At 41.2% G+C, this 23,623-nt stretch overlaps 1 protein-coding gene across 4 annotated transcripts in view; it reads right to left on the bottom strand.

Annotated features, from left to right (window-relative positions):
- ITFG1 (integrin alpha FG-GAP repeat containing 1) overlaps positions 1 to 23,623 on the bottom strand; it is a 208,605-nt gene that overhangs the window by 118,828 nt on the left and 66,154 nt on the right. The window lies entirely within an intron of this gene.

Raw genomic sequence — 23,623 nt, 5'->3', positions numbered from 1 at the left:
TCTTAAATGTAAAAATACATTTCAACAGAAGGAAAAAAGAGTAATTGACATTGTCCTCATTGGCCAAACCAGACAATCTCTACGCAAAAGAATAAATGGACACAAATCAGACATTAAGAATTATAACATTCAAAAACCAGTCAGAGAACACTTCAACCTCCCTGGTCACTCAATTTCAGACCTAAAACTGGCAATTCTCCAACAAAAAAACTTCAAAACCAGACTCCAACGAGAAACTGCACAAGTGGAATTAATTTACAAACTAGACACCATTAACTTAGGCTTGAATGAAGATTGGGAGTGGATGGGTCATTACACAAAGTAAAAACTATTTCTCCATGCTAATTTTTCCCCTACTATTACTCACACCTTCTTGTCAACTGTTTGAAATCGGCCACCTGATTATCACTACAAAAGGTTTTTTTCTCCTGCTGATAATAGCCCACCTAAATTGATTAGTCTCATTACAGTTGGTATGGCAACACCCATTTTTTCATGTTCTCTGTGTGTGTATATCTATCTATCTATCTATATCTCTTCCTACTGCATTTTCCACTGCATGCATCTGATGAAGTGGGTTTTAGCCCAAGAAAGCTTATGCCCAAATAAATTCGTTAGTCTCTAAGGTGCCACAAGTACTCCTTGTTTTTTATTGTCCTCATAGATTGCCTTTGAGAATGACTAGTTTTTACAGCAGTCCATCTCTACAAACAATGCATTTCATTTTTGAAGTGATCTGTGCTGTGAGTGGAGCACTGGATAGACAGACATGCAAAATATATAGACACCTACATGGGTAAAAAAATAAAACAGTACTCAAGTTACGTCATTACAACAGATAGCTGCTCTTGGCTTCTTGCACAAGGCAAGTCTGAATTCACATAGTTCACAATTCTTCAAGAATGTCACTTTTAGCACATTTGTCCCATACATTTCCAAGTACTCAAAAGTAAAATTATCCCTATTTTACATATTGAAATGAGGATTATATAACTGCCCTATGAAAGTTACCATGAGATCGAGATGCTAAATTGAGTTGAGCATGTAAATATGTGTACAGAACTCCAGATAGCTATCTTGCAGACTTACAAGATAGAAACATTACAGAGGCATACCACTGATACTTCCTTAGACCTGGCAGAATGAGCTGTAAGACCATGGAGCATGAATATCCAACTAACAGAACTCATCTCAATACACAACCTAATTCACTTAGACAAATGCTTTCTGTTTATCTTCAAAAGATTACTGACTTCCAGATGCCCTAGTTCTATCCAAATAAAAACTTAAAGCATATAGTAAAACACCTGTGAAATACTAAAAAAATTATCTAAAAACTGAAGCCTGATAAATCTCACAATGTTAAAACTTTAAAACAGAATTTAGCTATTTCACTGACCATAAATCAGTATTACTGCAGATCTAATTTAACAGGCATGAAAATAACAATTCCACTAGTTTAACTACATCTTTTATTTAGCCTTTACATCTTAAAGATGTATAGATACCAATGGTAGACAGTACTGCAGCCTTTCCATTATGTAATTAAGATTTTTAGCAGGAAAATTACTTTATATTATTAAGAAAACATTTGTTAACAGAATGGCAGTTTGGGGTTGATTTATTTACATTTAAACCTCACCAGCACCACATTTTAATCATGCATGAAAGGTTTATATTTATGTTTTCAGATAAGTAAATGGAGATCTGCATAGTATAGCAAAAGGATTGTCCTGGATGTGCAGAAAGAAAGACAAGACACCAGGGATGTGGTTTAACTAGGCTGAAATTTTATTCACTTAACTCACCTGAAAACTACCTGGCAGTAACTCTTATGCGTAGCCCTCCTTGTCAGAGGGCTGCTGTCAGCACCACTTCACACTGGATCAAGGCTGTTGCTGGGACCCCGCTGCCATCCTCTCATATGGGTTTGGAGCTGTTCCACACACTGGGAGCTCCAACCTCATCCCCCCAACTTCCTTAGGGTAAAGCAACTCTCTGAGTCTACTTCTAATTACAGTTTATCTGGGAACAGTCACCTCACCAGCCACCAGGAGGTGCCAGCAATTAGCATGGCTGCCTCCCATCACCCCAAGCCGGGTTTCCATCTAGTTAGCAATTCTCTCCTCAGCATCAGCCAAAAATATATTCACTCCCCGATCAGACAGAAGTACCACCCCATCTTCCCTGAATAACTCGAGGCACTAAATATATTTTGAGTGTGTAACCACCGATCCTCCCTGATCATGTGCAAATTTAGCCACCTCCTAATTCACACATCTTCTGGCCTTGTCAACCCATGGAGGCCTGATGGCTCCCAGGTATACCTTCTGTTGAAGCATTTCATACCAGTTCACAATTACCCTTGGGAAAAGGTTGTGGATCTGCCCTAAATCTTTCTTTGCCCTGATGATTAAGTCAACCCCCTTACAAAATCCCAATTTGTTTTAATTCAGGAGCACAATCATTATTTCAGATGACTACTTCATCTGTCATTTTAAACTAATAAGCATAACAAACTAAATAAGATTTTATGTCCAGAATCCCACAATTACCAAACAGAACATGGAAAAAGGACGTTAGGGTACTCCAAAAATTTTTTAATTTGAAGTGTAAAAGGAAAATTCCACTGGGATTGGTTTTGTTAAAGGGAAAATTCTGAGAAAAGTAAAATTTTCTGCAGACAGGAGTTTGCTTGTGTACAGGATCTGGAGAGGATGTATGATGAGGTTTTACCATTCTAGGAGAAAGCAAAGCAGAACAAAAACATCCCACAATGGCTGTTAATGTTAATTTGGATCAATTCTCCACAAATGCCACTTATGCATGGGGGGAAAAAAACCAAAAAGCAACAACCCAAAAACCCAACACATCACTAAAATACAAAATGTACGCATACAAAAAGACCATCCCAAAACAAAATAAATCCAACCCTCCCACTTCCCCCCAAATCAAATAAAACATGTTTTTACATGGACAAGATTAACTATATGTGCAACAATCTATGGGCCACTCAATGTAAACTTTAGCTTGCTTTCATATAGATTCAAGTCCATGTAAATTGAACCAACAGTGTAGTGTGTTCTACATGTTCCTTGAATTAAAATAACTAATGGATAAAAGGAAACCAGAAAAATGTTTTTAACTGTCAGAACACAAATTTTGAATTGTTACTAGACACTAGCACTCCTTTTCTTTTTAGCCAAAACTAGAAGCTCAGTTTTTGATCCCTTCAATTTTTTTTGGTTAGGGGGACTGTGAACCATCCGCTGATACATTTTGGTTGTGTGCCAGATTAAAATTTGAAAGTGGTTCCAGTTTGGATCTGGTGAAAATTTCATCCAATGAAATTTCAATCCAAAACCGAGGAAACTTCAAATTAATCTGAGTTGTAGCCTTAATTCAGTTTGGAGTCCTAACCATAACCTAAACATTTTCTGGGTTTGAAATGCACTACACTCTGGCCATTATCCTCTCCTAACATGGTTGACATTTTAACATGCATGTGAAAGACGAGTCTTAGCCCTTCACAATACCGTCCCCCAACCCATGGTACAATTTTGATCCTTAGTGTTGAGATTCAAATCATCAATACAGATAAAGTTTTACAGAAAAGAATGGCAACACATACGTATGAATTGTAAAATGCATACTTATCTCAAATTTTATAAAAATATATTACACAGACCTTATGAAACCCAGGAACAATTTGAGAAAAATTCAAAATTATTCACTAGCTTTTATGCATCCCATTTCCAAAAACAAACTTCATGGATGAAAAGATATCTTTATAATAACCTGCCCATCTCTGCAAATAGCAGGTACATTTATTAAATCATTTTATCAATCTGATCTCTAAGCACTGTGACTCAAAGTGTGTACTGTCTAGAAAATAATCATTGGCAACATAGCTTTAAACATATAATGACAATAGTTCTATCAGAAAAATTACTTGCAGATGAAGTTTTCTAATTAATTATAAATATAAACACTTTCACTTAAATGGCTCAAATCTTTTCAATTTATCCTAAAGTCAGACTTGAGGGGATAATAATAATGTTTGAAGTTAGATTATAAACATTACAGTTACTAAAGGAAAGTTATAATCTACTATAAAAAAAACAAAACACAATATTATTGTAGCCTAAACATATCATACTCTAAAACAAAATCACATAGCAAGTGGTTTTCCAAAGAGACCTCCCAGTCACTTTATGAGATTCACTGCTCTGCTGGCATCTAGCTTTTCAGTAAATTACACATCTTCATCTAGGCATAGTCCTGTCATCTGAATTATAATAGTGACACTAGGATCTGTGTGGTTTCAGCTCGAACAGCAAAGAAATTGCTGCTGCAGCTTTGTTAATTTCTTTCCCCCTCAAAGCTGTAGCAAATGATAATCATCCAGCACCAACATAAACCCTTTGTCAAAAAACTGCAACCCTGTCAGCTTCATCGGGTAACAGCGTCCATTCCTCATGAACATGATGATCTACCCCATACATGTTATAATTTTATGTAAACAATTATTTCTAATCTAGACAGCAGTTTGTGCAGCAGGCTGTGTAAAATAAACAAAATTACAAAGCCATCTACTGTCTTTTATTTGTAACTGATTCCAAACTTAACGTTGGCGTGTGTCAGCATTTGAAATGAGAATATACTCACTGACTTTATTTTACTGATTACAGTATAAGAACTAGTGTTTAATTGATATACCTCTAACACAGGGGTAGGCAAACTTTTTGGCCTGAGGGCTGCATCAGGTTTCGGAAATTGTATGGAGGGCCGGTTAGGGGATGCTGTGCCTCCCCAAAACAGCCAGGCGTGGCCTGGCTCCTGCCTCCCTGCTTCTCACCCCGACGGCCCCCGCACCAGGACCCCAGCCCTATCCACGCTCCCCCACTCCCTGTCCCTGACCGCCCCCGGAATCCCTGCCCCGACTGCCCCTTGCCTCCCCATCCATCCCTGGCTCCTTCCTGACTGCCCCCACCCGGGACCCCTGCCCCCGTTCAACCCCCGTTCCCCACCCTCTGACTGCCCCACCCCCGGACCACCACCCCCAACTCCCCTGCCCTCTCTCCAATCATACCTGCTCCCTGCCCCCTTACCGCGCTGCCTGGAGCACTGGTGGCTGGTGGCGCGGCCCAGCTGGAGCCAGCCACGCCACCGCGCAGCACAGAGCACCGGGTCACGCCGGTCTCTGCAGCTGCGCTCCCCAGGAGCTCGCAGCCCTGTCGCCCAGAGCATTGTGCCAGCGGCGTAGTGAGCTGAGGCTGCAGGGGAAGGGGAACAGTGGTGGAGGGGCCAGGGGCTAGCCTCCTGGACCGGGAGCTCAGGGGCCGGGCAGGAGGGTCCCGGGGGCCAGATGTGGCCCACAGGCCGTAGTTTGCCCACCTCTGCTCTAACATGTCTCTGATTTGTAATTATTATGTGTATGCATTTAATACTATCCTTAATTACAATCACTAGAATTTCTGCAGGATCCTGCCTAATTTCAGTGCATAGGATGGGCTGTTGCATAATGAATCACACATTTTTGTAGTATTTACTTTTATCTTCACTGATCAAGATGTTGATTCCTACATCATTCACTGCACATTGTCCAAGTGCACTGAAGATACAAATCCTGCACTGTAAATTCAGAGTAAGTCATTTGATATCAATGGATTTACACAATGGTAAATGAAAAGAGAATTTGGTCCAACATGATGCATGGTTCCACAGAAACCCTGCCTCTCTGTAAAGGTGTTTTACATGCTTTCCAACCTGTACCCAGAATAAAGCTGGAGACTTGTGGAAATCAGTACGTAATTGAAGCCTATATCATAAAGTACAGACACAATGAGCCAGAGTACATGTTAAGAGGATCACAGTTAGGTCTTCCATAGGAACTTTTGCAATTGTCATCATATTACTTTTACTTTAACTGGGTAGTCAGACCAGTTACACCTTGATCCTACTTTTGCCTTCCTTAATGTCAGAATTCAATTTACTCCTTTCTGAAATACCTGACAGTTATTACTACTCACAAACTACTCCAAATATGTTAGGTAAAAGCAACATTTTTGGAAAATGGTGAAAAATTTAAAAAAACCCATACACTAAATTAACAGTCTAAAACACTAAGAAAAGTGTAAGCAGCTAGGCTCTAATCTGAGCGCAACATAATTGAATCTGGAACCTTAGATACTGCAAAATAATCTGGCTCTGAGCATCTTCTGTTCTCTTTGTCCTTGTGGCTATAGATGCTAAAAAAGCCTCTGTTGCGTGCTGCCTTGCTCACATATCACAAATAACAAAGGACTCTAACATACCTTTCTCTACAGTTCTTTACAGACAGGTCAGAGAAGAAAAATTCCCCCAAGTACCAGAAGGAAAGCTGGTTGTTCTCCTGGGTGAAAGAAAGACCATGCAAGAGACATTTGGTTCTGAAAGTCATAGGTATGGATGAGTTATTATTTCCATTTAACTGAAGTTATTTTTAATGCATTTTCATATATATATATATTTTGTGACAGGATCAGGCCAGACGGCAACAGGAGAGTGGTTTTTTTTGTGTGGAAAGCACTCAACGCATTTTTATTTCACATACAAATAAAAAATACGTACAGCTAAACGAAGCGTGGCGTGGGGCTGCAAACAGCGCTGCCCCACAGGAAAGGGCTAGCGGCCAAGTCCCTCCAGTCCAGGTCGAGTCCCCTCAGGAGCAGTGGGCCCTGCAGTGGCTGGTCCTGAAGACACGTGCTTTCCTCGTAGTTAGGCCCCATCTCGGGAAGCGGCGGGTCCAGGTTCCCCCCCCCCGGGGTCTGGCCCAATCCCGGCTCCCTCCTAGGCCACAGCCACTGCTGCAGGCAGGGCAGCGGAGCAATGTGCTTGCCGGGCTCGGTCGAGGGGAAACAGGGACCAGAGCTGCCAGCCCAGGCTCCCAACCCCAGCGTCGTTGAGGCAGCTTCTTCTTGCTCCTCCTGAGAACCGCCCCCACCCCGAATTCATCCCAGCTTCGCTCCCCTGCAGGCGGGCGAGTTCTGGGGAAACTGGGCCAGGTCCAAAAGTTTGGGAGGCGGGAGGGGGAGTGCCCCCTGGCAGGGCAGAGGGAGGGGTGGCGCTAGGAGAGTGTTCGAAGGCAGATATGTTAGTCCCAGATTAAGTAGATCCCTTTTCCCTGGGTAAGGTTGCAGAACAGGCAGGAACTTGCTGGAACCAATTAAGGCAGGCAGGCTAAGTAGGACACCTGGAGCCAATTAAGAAGAAACTGCTAGAATCAATTAGGACAGGCTGGCTAATCAGGGCACCTGAGTTTAAAAAGGACCTCACTTCAGTTTGTGGTGTGTATGCAAGGAGCTGGGAGCAAGAGGCACTAGGAGCTGAGAGCGAGAAGGCACACTACTGGAGAACTGAGGAGTACAAGCTTTATCTGACACCAGGAGAAATGTCCTGTGGTGAGGATAAAGGTTTTGGGAGGAGGCCATGGTGAAGTAGCCCAGGGAGTTGTAGCTGTTGTGCAGCTGTTCCAGGAGGCACTCTAGACAGCAACAGTCCACAGAGCCCTGGGCTGCAACCCAGAGTAGAGGACGGGCCCGGGTTCCCCCCAAACCACCCAACTCCTGATCAGACACAGGAGGAGTTGACCTGAACTGTGGGTTCCACCAGAGGGGAAGGTCTCTGGGCTGTTCCCCGACCCACTTGGTGGATCAGCAGAGACTGTGGGGATTGTTCTCCTTTCTTTTCCCCATGCTGGCCAGTGACAAGGTTATCTGAGTAAAACAGCAGATTTGAGCCATGAAAGTGGCCAAACTGAGGGCTGCTGTGAATCTCTGAGGAGAGCAAATCCGCCAATAAGCTCAGGACCCACCAAGGTAGAGGAGGATCTTTGTCACTATATATATGTACATTAGTTCATTTTTGTTTTACTCTGTATATGGTTCATTCTTGTTTTCCTAATCCCTGTCACTTTGTACATTCATTTCTTCCTCCTTCACCTTGATCTTGCCTTTCAAAATTCTAAGAACAGTAATAAAATAAGGAGGTAAAAATCCTGTTGTGACAGTGCTCAAAACATGAAAAATATTGTCCTATGGGCAGTCAGGAAGACAACCCACAGTACTGAGCTTTATATTCAAATAAAATAAAAGTTAACTTAGTGGCTATTGATTATCTTAAATCTTTCTTCTAAAGAAGTATACGAGATGTGAATCACAACATCTCAAGCAGCTGTAAAGAGCTTTTATGACTGCGTCAAGGATCTCCAGGCATTACAGAACTCCACAGCTTTCTTGTTTTTAGAAGCAAATCAATTCTGCTTCTCTAAAATCCCTGACTACACCTTTCCAAGGAAACTGTGCTAGCAGCTTGATAACAAGAACAGCATTTAACCATTGCTCAACTGAGAGCGGCAAACAATACTTCCCTGGGCAGTAAGGACAGGGTCTAACAGCCAAGGTCATGCCATAGCTGAAATGGTGAGATTTTAAAGAACAGAGAGTTAACTGGAAATTAAAAAAAAGAAGAGAAGCATGCATAAAAAGACTGATATAGGACATGAATTTCTGCTAAAGTTTATGCTGAAACAGATAGCCTGGCCACTGTTGAAACAGATGGCATAAGGCCTGGTTGCAGAGCACGAAACTATCCAATGTTCTACAGATAGTTGACTGTTGTGACAAAGTGTACCACTATTGTTTCTGCTAGCAATAAAAACATGAGGAAAAGCAAAATGCTGACTGCTGTGCTACTGAATTTTGGTTAAGGGATTTTTATTATTGTTAAGCAAGTAATATTGTCAATGGTATTTTCAACATTGATGAGATCAGACTGTTTAACAAGGAAAAACAGACAAGGGTAATGCACTTGAGCATCACCATGAGTTTACTGCTTGCAAGAAAGCAAAATAATCCACAATTGTGCCAACCTACCTAGCACTGTGGAAAAAATAAGTAATACCAAAGTGTTTTTTTAAAAGACATTTGCACCGTGCCAGCAACTTACATCAAATTGGCAAATGAGGGGAAAACAGAGAGAATTTTTCAGGAACAGCCACTGATCTGGAACCAAAACTCAAAACACACGGGCAAAAATCGTATCCTTTCTGTAGGCAAGTAAAAAGCTCTTTCAAAAGCGTTTGGGGAAAAAAACAAATTAGGGCCCTTATTTTCTTCTCTGCCTATGCTGATGGAAGGGACAAAAACATAAGGGATCCCTGCTGAGAGGCGTGAAAGGGAGTATGGATGGAAATGGTTGCAGCTTTTGCCATGGATGCTGCCTTCCCTTTCTATCAACGTAGCACCTCCACAGGGATCAGGACATGTGGAGAGGTGGGTAGGAGCATGCTGCTTTCTGTGGCATCTTTCCCTTCCAGAAGATTAGCCAACAAATTAATTCTGATCTAGGTAGCATTGTTTTGCTGTTATTCCTGCCTCGTGCTGTGCTGCTCCCTAGGATGAAGTATTGGCTTCCAGTGAAAGTGGCTGAAGAGTTTGTTGATAGTATTACATCTCCTTCCGGTGCTTTACAACTGGAAAGGGCTGGCTGCTATTTCAGAAGGAAAGAAATTTCTGTGGATCTTGCAGGAGGAAGGATGGTTTTAAGGGAATAAAGGTTTTAAGGGAATTTAAGGCATGCACAAGAGAAAGAGCAACATGAGATTGGGAGGTGGGCACTCTGGAGGAAAGTGAGAGACTCATGAAGGGTGAATTGGGAATTTCAGGAAGGAATTTAGAGCCCATTTCTCCTCAAAGGTCACCCCATCCACTTATGATTCTCTTACCCCCACCTCCATATTCCCCCCACAACCTGAAGGTGGAGAAAGGAAAAGCCATATGGGGAGATTGGATGCGGCACAGTGTGTGGAACAGCATGAAACCTCAGAGTGCAGTTCATCATTCAACACTGTCACAATGAATATTTCCTTAAGTGTTTTAGAATACTGAAAGCAAAACCCCTCCACCCTCTAGTTAAATTATTGTTGTGATTGTAAATATCAATTGATTTAACGAAAAACCCCTCATTAGAATGTTTGTCCAAAAAACGGTAGAAATTAAAAAAGGTAAAGTTACACAGAAATATGAAAGTGTACAGTTAAGGTAAGGTAACAACCTTAACACTGTGTTGTTGCCTACAGAAAAACCAAAGAACAATTATAGCCTCAAAACCACACTTCCACATTACTTCAGTGACTCCGCAAACGGAGTAGTTATCAGCCTGAAGTATCTCTGCACACTGCCATAGCACTGGAACTGAAGAGCACCTGTCTTCACATCACTAAAACTACTTCTCTTTTCTTCTTTGAGACCACACAGAGTTGCTGGAAAAAGCCAGGCTTTTATATCTTTTCAGTCAGGACAGTTCCCCCCAAATGTACAAGGTTTCAAACATAAAAGTGTTGTCTTACTGGATGTCAGGCTCCGTAGAGAGTCCTTTAAGCTGGAGACAGGGACACTGTTACATCCTAGTCATAGTATACAAACGCATTTTAATTGGTGCAATTGTGAAAGGGAACAACTAAGTTGTAAAATGGCACAGGAGCACAGTTGTAATACAAATTTGTGTGTGGTTAGAAACCTCTTAAGGGAGGGAACAAAAATTAGGTGGACACAATGTGAAAGAGAAATCACACTTTTATAAAGAGGTGTAAATACAAAACTAAAGCCACAACTCCATAATATGACTCCTTATGCCAGAGGTCTTCAATCTGTGGAGAACGTCCCCCTAGGAGGGCACAGAGTAATGTTGGGGGAAGGGGTGGCTGCAGCCTAGACCAGCCCCCCACAGGGGGTGGGGAAGGAGTGCCGCCCAGCTCTGCTCCTGGCCCCAGTCCCCACCCCCAACTGTAGCCCCAGCCTCGGCCCCTTTAACCCCTGTCCGTGTCCTCCCATCCTGGTGCTACAGCCCACCCCCAGCTCCATGGGGGAGGGCACAGACGGGGGTGGGGGTGCAAGGTAAAAAGTTTGGGAACCACTGCCTTAGGCAGATTGAACAAATATAGTGTATTTCAGATTTTCACAGTTATAGGCTTATTATAGATTTTAATTAAAAATCCTTCATCAAATTACATTTACCTTTCACGCAAGGTGCAACAGGTATGTTGGGTTAAGGACAGAGTTAAGGTTATTTGGGTAATCTCAAAATGTGCATTTCCATACTTTATAATTTGTTTACATTTAAGTATAATTAACTCTGAATATCCAGGCTAGTGTTTCTTGTTTTTATCATTTCTCTAAAAACATTCTTTTAGGCGTTTTCTTCGTTAAGTAACTTATATTTTTATAACCTTAATTTCACATTAATTATTGTGGGGGCAGGAAAGAGGGATTGCCTGACTATCATAATATTGCTATTGGAAAACTGGCTTTAGCATCAAAGGAATCTAACCATTCTCAATTTTCTTTAAAAGTACAGCTAAGCAACTTAAATATAACCATGTCCCCAGCCTAGGCTTTGTCAGTGAGGAAAACTTTTCAGAGTTATCATGAATGAACATGAGCCTATACCATTTAGTAGGTCAGTACACAGATCAAGCAGCCCTGGCAGAAGCAAAGAAAACAACAAATGAGAATAATGATGAAGGAGGAATGGAAAGAACCAACGAGGAGGTTGGTATATGCTGCCCTCAGAAAATCATCAGAATCTTGTCATCTTTGTCTACAGCACAGACTGTGCAAACACAGCATGAGCTAGTTTCACTTGGGGAACTACTTAACACAGTCAGCCATACAAACAGTACCTCTTCACAGTCTAAATAAAGCAGAATTACTGATTTAAGTGAGCTCAAACATTTAAATTAATTAATCAAATGTCCATGATGAAACTAATTTTTAAATCTCTACTGAAGCGAATAGATCTACTGAATGAACAGTAAGAGACTCATTAATCCATGCAAATCAGTTTTTAGTCACTTCATTTAAGAGACACACTTGGTTAATCTAAACTCAATGGCCATTAACAAAGCCCAATTATACAGAGTCTACATGACCATTATTTTCATAAACTTTTCCACAATGGAGCCAAAGCCAGCTTTCTATACTAACACCACTTAGCAATTATATAATGCTTTTTACTCAAAGAACTGTAAAGCACTTTACAAAACCAAGGTAAGCATCATGATCCTGATTTGAGAGATGCAGAAACTGGGCCACAGTGATGTGAAATGACTTGCCTAAAGACATACAGTAAGTCAGTAGCAGAGCTGGGAAGAGAACACCTTAACTCCCAGTTCTGTGCCCTATTCTTTCAACCAACTACTCCCTAATGAATTTGTTTCAGATTGAATAAAATAACGAACACTTATAAATTTAAGTTATATAAGCACGTAACTGCCTTGTTTACATATATGAAGAGCACAGACCCTGTACAAACTAGAAAACCTGATGGTAATTTGTGAAGAATATCAAACCCACAGAGGTTATTTTAAACGGTCAATTTAGGAATCACCTTTATACTCATATATTGCAACTTAATTGAATTTATTCTTTAACAACAAGTACCAACCACCTAATAACTTCCATCTTTTGTACTCTGGTGAATTGTGTAAATTTCTCATAATTATGCTATTTGTATAGTATAAAGAGATGAGAAAAATATATGTCCTATTAAAGAAGAGCCAAAAGTTTCCAAACCTGGTTGTCTAAGGTTGGGCTCCAAAATCCACACTAAGGCATTTAAATAGAAATTGCTTGATTTTTCAGAGGTTCTCCCAAAATGTGAAATCCCAAAACCACTTTTTAATAACAAATTATAAAAGAATCGTATCTGACAACTATGATTCATACTAAAGAGAGTATGGGTATCTCATGAAAGCCTCTGCTAACACAACAGACAGCAGCAACTGAAGAATTAATCATTTTTGCTATAGCAACCACTGCATTGCAATTACCATAGTGACATGGGGAGAATAGAAAAAAATAATAATGAAGAGCTCTTACTTATTTGGCTGACAAAGTGCTCCAACGAAGAGTAGAATTCTCCAGCGCACAGCCCTTCTCACCTTAATCACTTCAGATGCCATTTATAGTAAATTCATATCTCAAAGCTTTCTCTGATTTTTACTTTTATTTTTTTTAGAAGGGCAATACAATTTTGTCAATTGTTTTTCTGTCCTTTTGGTCAAGTTAATTATAAACCATCACCATCATGTTCTAGACCAAAGAGCAATTTATTTGATAGAGTCTGGTTTTCATCAAGTTGAAGCCCCAAGGTCTAGTACATTTCTGAGCAAGCATTTGCATGCCTGTTTTGCATGCATAATATCAATAATCTTTATTATCTGATTGAGATATTTTAGGAATTTTACCTCAGAAATACTGCTAGAACAGTCTAGGGACACTGTTATTAAGGTTAGAGGTTAAAACTTGTGACAGATAACCATATTATGGATACATGGTACAAAGTTTTGCAGTAAACACGGAGTATCTCTGTTCTCAATACCCACTTATATCAAAATAATTTCTACTTAGCATCCTTTGTCCCAGTAGCTCAGTTTAAGCATGGGGAACTTATCCAAGAAAAACTGCGTGTGTAATAACCCAACAAAAGCCCCTTTAAAGATTTTTCTTTTTTACAATAGTTAAGGACATCTGTGAGATGGGAAGGGGTCATTTAAAGAAATTATGCCAAATGTCCATACATAGTTGGAGACAGGAACTAAAAAATGGTTACTAACCTTCTGTTGTTCTTCGAGACGTGTTGCACATGTCCATTCCAGCATGTGTACACCCAGAGCACAGTCGCCTGAAATTTTCCCCTCCATGGTACCTGTTGGGGCAGATCAAGCGGTCTCTGCCAACCCATCCTTTAACACCTGTATAAAAGCGCCCAGTTCAGTTCCTTCTTTCTGGAAAACTCCGACGTGAGGGTCAGGAGGGTAGGTCGTGGAATGGACATGTGTAACACATCTCAAAAAACAACACTTACAGAAGGTAGTAACTGTTTTTTCTTCTCTGAGTGATTGCACATGGGCATTCCATAAAACCCAGAACGCAGCATTGTAGGGAGCAGAACTGGTGATACTTTCTGTTGTACCTGTTTGCAAATAGGTCTATCCGGGGAGTCCCCCACTGCTGGAAAATGCCTCTCGCCACATCCAGGCACATGGACCACTCATGGTGACTGGAGAAAGACCTGTTGAGGTGATCTGCCAGCTCATTTTGCGCTCCCAGAAAGTAAGAGACCTCAAGGCTTGTTGAGTGGGCTATGTAAAACTCCCATAGCTGCATTGCTTCTTGAAAAGAAGGGAAGAGTTAGCTCATCTTTGCCCACTGAGGTAAAACATGGCTACAGTGCTGTCCGTGAGAAAAAACAAGCTCTGCCCATAATGTGGAGCAGAAAGGACCAAAAGGCAAGACAAACCACTCTGAGTTCTCTGATACTTATGTGGAGTGAAAATTCCTTCAGAGACCAAAGGCCTTGAGTTCTGAGGGGCCCCAGTTGAGCTCCCTACCATAGCACTAACACGTCTGAGACCAGGGTCATTGACGGTTGAGGGCATATAAAGGGAAAGCCCGCATAAACTGTGAGTGGATCCAACAACCAATTTAGAGAGAGACGAGAACCCGTAACCAGTACAGTGTCCAGATGGTGGCAGTTTGGGAGTCTAATGTGGCCAGACACACTGGAAGAGGTATGAGGTGCATCCTTGTGTATTGTACCACGTATGTGCACAAAGCCATGTGAGCCGAGAGCCACATACAATTTCAGGCTGTTGTGAGTTGATGACCTTTGAGGTGTGTTATCAGGGAACTCTGGGAGGTAGGCCCTGGCCCCAATGACCTCTATCCTTCGCATAAGAGTGAGGTTAGACTTTTCTACATTTATCAGAAAGCCTTGGGCCTTGAATGTTGAGTGGATGAGTCGAACATTGGACACTATCTGAGCCTGGACCAGCCCTTGACTCGCCAGTTGTCTAGATAAAGATAGACTGGAACCTCCCCAGGAAAGCCACCACTACTGCCATACATTTTGTGAACACCCACTTTGCTGCAGACAGGCCAAATGGGAGGACTGTGAATTGGTAATGTGAGCAGTTCACTACTAATCTGACTCACCTTCTGTGTCCTTGGTATGTTGATACATGAATACAGGCATTTCTCAAATTGGGGGGGACGTACCAGCCTCTGGGATCCTGCAATGGGATAATGGATGCCAGCATGACCATGAGGAACTTTATTTTCTTGAGATAGTTGAGCTGAGGCAGATCTAAAATTGGTCTGAGACCTTCGTTGGCTTTTAGGATTAGGAAATAATGGGAGTAGAACTCCTTCCCTCTTAAATTCTGCAGAACCTCTTCCACGGCTACCACTTGAAGAAGAGACTGAACCTCCTAGACCAGAAGTTCTTCACGAGTGGGTTCCCTGAGAAGGGATGGGGGGAAAGTGGAAAGGAGGAGTAGAAATAAGCTGGAGGGTGTATCTTACTTCCACCGTGCTCAACACCCAACGGGCTGTGGTCATACGTAACCAAGCACTGAGGAAGTAGGACATACAGTTTGCAAATCAAGGAGAAACAGGGATCACAGAAACTGGTATGGCACCCTCAAGTATCCTATCAAAACACCTGCTTAGAACTCCCTGGATGTCCGGGTGGGGCATGCGTTGATGTTGAGGTAGAAGGGGGTGTTAACCTACACCTAAACCCCATTTCTTTTCCTCTGCAGGTCCTGATGGGCAGCCAGGGCAAAGTACCAGAGGGGCAGTTGAGGCCTGTAGTGCTTTCTTGAAGGAACAGAAGTATGCAATTCAAGGGACTTAAGGGTCACTCTTGAGTCTTTTAGACCATGAAGTTTCGCATCAATCTTCTCCGAAAAAAGTGAAGTTCCTCTGAAAGGTAGGTCCTGAAGGGTCTGCTGAACCTCCTGTGGGAGCCCCAAAGACTGTAGCCACTCCCATGCATGGCAACTGCCAAAGCTATGGACCTGGCTGCCGAGTCAGCCACATCTAAAGCAACTCGTAAAGAGGCCCTCGCCACCAGTTTTCCCTCGTCCATTACTGAGGAGAACTCCTGCCTGGCTTCTTGTGGGAGCACGTGCTTGATGGCCTCATTGAGAGGCAGGGCTACTTCTGAACGGCCTGCAGCGGCTAAAATGTCAGCTAGGCTTTGGGAGGACTCTTTCACTACTTCCAGCTGTATTCCCAGATTTAAGGCCACCCTCTTCAACAACACTTGGTGAACCTTATAGTCATCCAGGGAGGACTGCCTTGTTGGGAAAGAGGATGTCAGCAGTGTCCAGAGAAGCTCTTCCTTTCTTTCTGCATCAGCAGGATCCCATTGAGCTAGCTCTTGCAGGTTGGTACTAGGCTTGGTAGCAGAATCCGGACTGGGTGCTGCCCGATGGGATGGTGCCACCCTTCTTTCCGAGGGCAGTGAATAAGAGCATCTGGAATATGTCCTGGAAACCCCTATGGGTTCCAAAAGGGCCAATGGACCAGTGTAGGTCCCCAGTGAGCTCCTGGCCAACCATTCGATGATATTTCCATGCCTGGGTCCATGGAAGGGTAGAAATGCCTGGAAGAGTAGCAAAAGCGGTTCCTTGGATGGGAGGAGTAAGACCTGATCCCTAACTTGGAAGACGATGAATCTCTGTCTGGGACTATGGTGGTGCTGTTTCCAGCGGTGCCAGAGACCGGTGCCTTGGTGGTGAGGTCCGCACTATGTCCAGCATAGCCAGTTTCCCTTTTGATGGTACCCAAGGGCACAGTACTGAAAGTTGAAAGGATCCAATGGGTTTCCTCTTGCCTGCCAGCATCAATAACGCCGACTCTTGTACTGCTGGCAATACTGGTACCAACAGCGAGAGAAAGTAACTAGCAGCAGCAGCAGCAAACACTTCCGGTGTGGTTGATACCAAGACAGTGTTGGTATCGCGCTGTGCCACAGATGTAGAAGGATCTTCCGGTACTGGACTCGATGGTACGTGCATAGGTGCTGGAGTCAACAGTGCCTACTTTTGTGGTACTGAGTGCTTTGGCTTATATTGCTCTCTACTCTGATCCCCAGGCCTGGCAGTCTTTGGTGCCAAGGATCACCCCTTTTCAGCATGCTGTTTCTTATGCCTTTTTCTAGGCACTGAGGATGGGGATCGGTGCAGGGACTTCAGTCAAATAAGAGAAGCACTCCTTAATGATGCCACGACACTCAGTGCGGAGTATGACCACTCTGGCTCAGATGGAGGTCTCAGTGCTGCTTCCATGAGCAGAAATTTCAGCCTGGCCTCCTGATCCTCCTTTATGCAAGGCTAAAAGTCCTTGGAGATTTGGCAATGGTCCCCAATATGAGCTTCTCCCAGGCACTTTAAGCAGCTTGAGTGCAGGTCACTCAGGAGCATAGCCTTGCTGTACGAGGTGCAGGGCTTAAAGTCTGGTGACCGAGGCATGCCTCAGCACCAGGGACCAGACAAAAATTCAACTAAATCATGATGTTGCAGAACTTTACTAAAATTAGCTAAAACTGACTGAAGCTAACTAACTAGAGCTAACTATGTACAGTAAGAAGGTAACGATGACCACTGAGAGAGCTTGCAAATGCAAGGAGAGCAGTCCCAGCGACCATCACAGGCAGTAAGAAGGAGCTGCGGGGGAGCAGGGTCGGTGGGGCACTTTATACCAGCCGTATAGGTGCATGCAAGCAAAGGGTGCTTGAGCCTCCCCGACATGTACCACTGAGGGAAACATTTCTGGCGACTGTGCTCAGGGTACACACAGTACTCCTGGGGGAATTCTGCACTGAAAAATGAAAAATTCTGCACCAAAAAATTCAAAATTCTGCACACAATATTTGAAAATTCTGCAAAATTCTACATATTTCATTTGTCAAACAACACAATAGAATCATGCCAGTTTCAATTATTTTGGTAATTTATTTCAAATTATCTGTCAGCAAGTATGTCTGTAATAATACAGGCCAAAATAAAAGATTCCAGTAATTTTTTTTTTAACAAATAGATTCCTTACTAGGCATATTAATACAGAACTTTGAGTAATTCATTTAAATTACAATATAGAACTGTATTACCTGCACCTGTCAGAAGCAGTGGAAAGGCTTGGGGGAGTCAGTGGTAACGGAGGAGCTGAGGGAGAGGGAAGGAGCCTAGGAGTGAACCTGGAAGGTGGTGGGTGTGGGTGGGAGAAGGTTTTTTTTCGGGGGTAGAAGGGGAGATTGTAGGGAGTTGGGAAGCCTTCCCCATGCAGTCCTTGGCTGACCCCAAGCCTCTCTCATTCAGTCAGGCACATGTGCCCCTGTCTCCCCACCCCTCAGGGTCTCTGTAGCCCCCCTCCACTGTCCCCAGGCTCAACGCTGTCCTGCCCCACTAGCTCCCCAGTCTGTGACCCTCCCCCCAGCAGCCCTGTGTGCCCCACTCTATCCTAATCTGGCTCCGCAGGCAGGGTGCTGTAATGAACTTCTACTCCTGGTGGAATTCTGCAGCACTGGGCATAGAATTTTCTTTACCAGAACAGCTGGCTGCCTGGGCAAAATATATTTTATGCAGAAAAATACAAAATTATGTGTGACTGAGGAATTCTGCGTGTCCACAGATGCTCAGAATTCCACAAGTAACACACACCTAGAGTAGAATGCACATTTGTAATCACTAGAAGAGCAACATTAGTTAAAACTACTTTTTGAAAAAAAATGTGTTTTTGCTAAAATGCAAGTATCACCAAGGTAAACCACTTTACTGGATCAGACAAGAGGACAATAAAAGCCCAAGATACTTAAGACCCTTGATAATCCACCAACTCCCTATTTAATATTTCAAGACTGCACACTAATGATCTATGTTCTTATGTGTAGTCCCAGCATTATGATCTCAGGAAAGGAAATTGAAACTGGAATTAATGTACATAAAAGTTAGTTATTAACAAATACATACAACAACCAGCAAAATTCCAATAAGATAGCCATTCAAGTCTAGATCTCAGAAATCAACATTTCATGACTTATTCTCAAGTTCCAGATCTGGGGAGTTAATCAGTCTGGCAAGCAGTCATCTTCCTAAATAAATATACATGTTCACCTGGGGAATATAAGAATGTAATTTGCTATGAACAGTAACCATGGTCCCAGATTCTATGGATTCAGGTGTACCAATGATTCTTAAGTTGTTAATGTCTGATTTGAAGAAAACTTGTGTGGGTGGGTCCAACTTAGTATATGGCAGTGATAGTTAAACCCCATGTTCAAGAGCCATAAAACACTGCAATCCATTAAAAAGGGCTGGTAAATCAGCAGGAGCACCATGAAGGAATGTTAACAAGCCTAATTGGCAATAATGCCTAATTCCACAAATAGTGGGGTATTTAAAAAAAGCAGCAAGGGAGGTCAGCAGTGACCTCCCTATATTGTTTCCTTGTTTGACTTAGGATGCAGAAAGCTCTATGGCAGCGACTTATCTGAATGTCCATTATTGGGGTTTTTTTTGTATTTAAAAACATAACTGAACTTTGGATGCAGAAAGTCATTTCCTCCCATTTTTGTACTTAAGATGAAGTTAGTTTTAGTTTACAATTGGGATAAAACCTGATTATATATGTTCTTTTTTCTTGTGAATTGCACTGTCACACAGACTAGTGTATTTCACAAATCTGGTAGGTGTAGCTTTATTCTGTTTTACAGATAGTATTGTATTCTGAAATCAAGTAATCCATGTTACTGATTATCAATTTTAAGGCAACAAGGGAATTTTGCAAAGTATGAAACTTTACATATAAAAAAATCAAAAATCTTTGTACAGCAGTAACCATAAATAAATCAAATAATTAAATAATGTTGCAAAGCAATTTCCATTTCAGCAAAACAAATTAGAAGTGTTAATGGTAACAAGTTGCCATCTTTGCTATTTGATGATTCAGACAGCAGAAAGGACGGTCTGTTAGTGCTCAATTTTGATTTGGGCAACATATACTACTCCACCATACTTGTAAGGGATCCCAAATGATAGTGTGCAGCAGGGAACACTTCTCAAATTTCAACCCTATATTAAATAAGCAAAACAACTACACACTCCAGAATAGAGCTTCACAATGGTGTGACCTCTTCCTGATTTGTAAACCCATACTCTTCATCTTCGTTACATTTGTTAGTTGCTTGTAAAAAATGTATTCTAGGCTAAAGTTCTACTTTTTCCAGTTGCACAGAACTTGTATATGTTTTAGAAATTTAACTCAACCTTCGCTCCCTTAAAAAAAAAGAAAACCACCCAAAACAACCATTTTGGTTCTATCTGCAACTTTATCCCATCCACAATGAACAAACAGCTTAGAGGTTTAAGAAGACATACTTGAACTTGAATATCTGAAAAATTCCTTCAATTTAAGCAATTTAAATTCTAAACAGAAACAAAACTGAAAATGTAGGATATTTTACTTTGAAAGAGAGCTATTGCGTATGTACAATAACTATTTCTAATAAGGATTTTTACTACACAGCTTCAATAAGTCTCCCTATTGCAGGTAAAACTGAAAGGATACATGTATAACATTGAAGTATCTAAATCTGTACTTGCACTACAGATATTAATTTCCCAAAAGCTCGGTTACATTTAATCAGGTGAATGTATTTCACAATTATTTACTTGTTACACTAGACTTGAACTTTTTCAGCTTCCCATGCTATTTAAATTTTTGTACTTAGTTTTAGCCAAATGGAAACAAAAATAAATGTTAGACAAAAAAGCACATAATCCCAAACAAAAACAACAAGAAAATGGGAACTTTAGAATTAAGTTTATAGTTATAGCCTTCCCTTCAATGACTGTGCCGAGATATTGCCAGTGTAATGTTTATTAGAATATGGAAATTTCTTGTACAATGGTAAAGGTTAAGGTTAGAGTTTTATACTTAAGTGCTTTTCTAAACAAATTTTAGAAAAAAAGTGTTTAAAGATCTAAAATCATTAACTGAACATGAGACCTTAAACTTACAGGTTAATACATACTTTTTGAAAATGAAATTTTTGTTTCCAGTTGGCAAAGATATGAGTTCAGAAAGCTCTGTGCATAATGTATATGAAGCTTTTTGCAGAATATATGAGTTCTAGAAATGTGAAGTGCAAAGAAAATGGAGAGGGAACAATGCCCCTCTGCCCACTATCTCCGTGGGGGAGTGAGGAAGTTTGACCTGATCAGTAGGAGAATGGTCCACACTTGGGACCCTGATAAGGGTAAGATGGGGAGCATGTATGTTCAAGTACACTGTAGCCTTTCCCTCACTGCATCTTTCTTCCTGCCTTAAAATGCATTTCAGGGGAGGAAGGAGAGCTTTCTCTGCCACCCTAGTAGTCCAGGTTTTAGATTTAAGGAATAGAATAGAAATGTAATGTTGGGAATTAAAAGGGAATGTCTAATTCATCTCAGCTTGCAGGCAGTGTCCAATGTGGATAGAAGTCTGAAAGGACCAACTCCTGAGGTAAACACGAATGAAGACATAGAATCTGGCTGGTATTCCTAATAGCTTGTAAGGAGAAGGGGTAGACCTTAAGTCTTTGCAGACTGATTCCCATAGTGGGACAAGAGAATTCAGAGGTAGTCTGAGTCCAGTGAGTTAGGCTGAAGGATGACAACCCTGATTTATTGGCTATATGGAATAAGGCCATTTAATGCCATGCTGGACTCCATTAAGGTGTCTGGTACTGATAGGAGGGGAGACCAGGAGGCTGCACTCACTCCCATTGCTATTCCAATTAAAATGAATTAATAAGTTGTGGCCTCTGCTTTAAAATCTATCCCCGAGTTTGTGTCTCATTCACCTGCATATCCCAATCAACTACTATTTTGTATTAAACAGTTTTCTGTTCACCTTAGCCTTCATATTTCCTGACTTTGGTTAGTTCATCTACAAGCAACGTTTATTGAATGCCATACTTCTGTATTTGATTAAATTCCATATAGCAATACCACTTTCTCTTTGAACCAACAGTTTGAGATGCTCAGTTTTCACATATCTGGAATGTCTCTCCAGTGGTTCAAGTCATATATTAAGGACTGTTATAAATTAGATTCTTCTGGTCAGGTTTTTCTACTTTATCTTTCACACATATTATCTACTCAACTTTTAATTTACTAAGATATTGATTTAGATTAGCCACAAAAAGATCAAAGGGAAGAAAAAATAATTATGCTTAAGAGTTCTGTTTTAGTTTCCAGAGGAAAAACAACCAAACACACACTTCTGAAAGTCAGTTTGCTTTTAGACTCTGTACATTGCAACTTCACTGGTATCATCTTTTCAGAGAAAAAAAAATGACCAAGAAACCTTTAGCTGTCTCTCTCAAATCAAAAATGATTTAAATTATTTTCTTTCTTTTACAAAAGTGCAAGAAACTTCTCACTTTTTCTGTCCTCTCAACCTAGCTATATGAAAAGAGCCTAAAACAATATATAGTTACATTGTTTCATAATCATGTTCAAATTATGAGAAGCTAAAGCTATCCCTGAGCTTTCTCTGGGACTACAGTATGTGAAAAGTATCTTTTCAGTTTGTCTCTACAACAAAGGGAACATGAAAATCTACAAAGCTTTTTGATAGTAATTAGAACCAAATTCTGCACTTACACTGTGGCTTAATATTGAACATCTACTTTTTTATTCTTCACTCAACAAGTTAGATGAACATACTTCTTATATTTCCTAACAAATATGCTCACAAAATTAAAATAATTTAAGAATGTTCAAGATCCCAGATATCCTGGGATCTAAGTTAATTTAAATGTCTTATCAAATATGACAAAGTTTCTAAAATTATGATGCATCCTTTGGCCATATTAAGTCACTTCTGTTTGCTACAACACATGGTGAGAGAAATCCTATTTCAGATGGCTCCTTAGGATTTACATCTTTCAAAAGAAAGCTGACGTACACTTTGTGCCTATTAATATTCAGGGCATCAATCAAAGCCATCTGCTTTTTGGAATCATTAACAGCCATGTCAATCAGGGCAATACAAAACTGTGAAAGCATGGATAAAAAGCATTTCGGAATATTTTGAGGTTTTGTTCTTTCTTTCAAACTGCATACAATATGCAAATGTTTGTAGATGGCCTAAATTTTAATTAAAACTTTAATTTTTAATGACTTTTGTACAATACATTAAATAAAATTTTTTAGCATAACCTCTAAGTATCATTGAACTTCTACTATACTTTGTTATACTATATATGAATTCTGTATTCAGCAGCCATACCACAGACCAGCAAAATTCAGTCACCTAGGAGAGGTGATCTTTAAAGGTCAAACTAAACTGTGCTAAAAAATCTTCAGGATTTTTTAAGTATCACCATAAAACAGAGGAATCTTCTGGCTCTAATACGGGCTCTCTTCTTACTCCCTCAAGAGCATCACTGTAAATGAGGCAAAAATTGCTGTACCACACGTCAGAGCAACTGTCAGGGTTCCCTCCCCACTCTGAACTCTAGGGTACAGACGTGGGGACCCGCATGAAAGACCCCCTACGCTTTTTTCTATCAGCTTAGATTAAAAACTCCCCAGACACAAATTCTCCCTTGTATCTTGGGTTTAAGTAACGCTGCCACCACCAAGTGATTTAACAAAGAACCAGGGAAAAGGACCACTTGGAGTTCCTCTTCCCCCAGCAATCCCCCCAAGCCTTTACACCCCCTTTCCTGGGGGGACTTGAGAATA

Source organism: Chelonia mydas, chromosome 12 (assembly GCF_015237465.2).
Source record: "Chelonia mydas isolate rCheMyd1 chromosome 12, rCheMyd1.pri.v2, whole genome shotgun sequence".
In the NCBI taxonomy this organism is placed as follows: domain Eukaryota; kingdom Metazoa; phylum Chordata; order Testudines; family Cheloniidae; genus Chelonia; species Chelonia mydas.
This window is presented reverse-complemented; position numbering and strand designations above follow the sequence as displayed.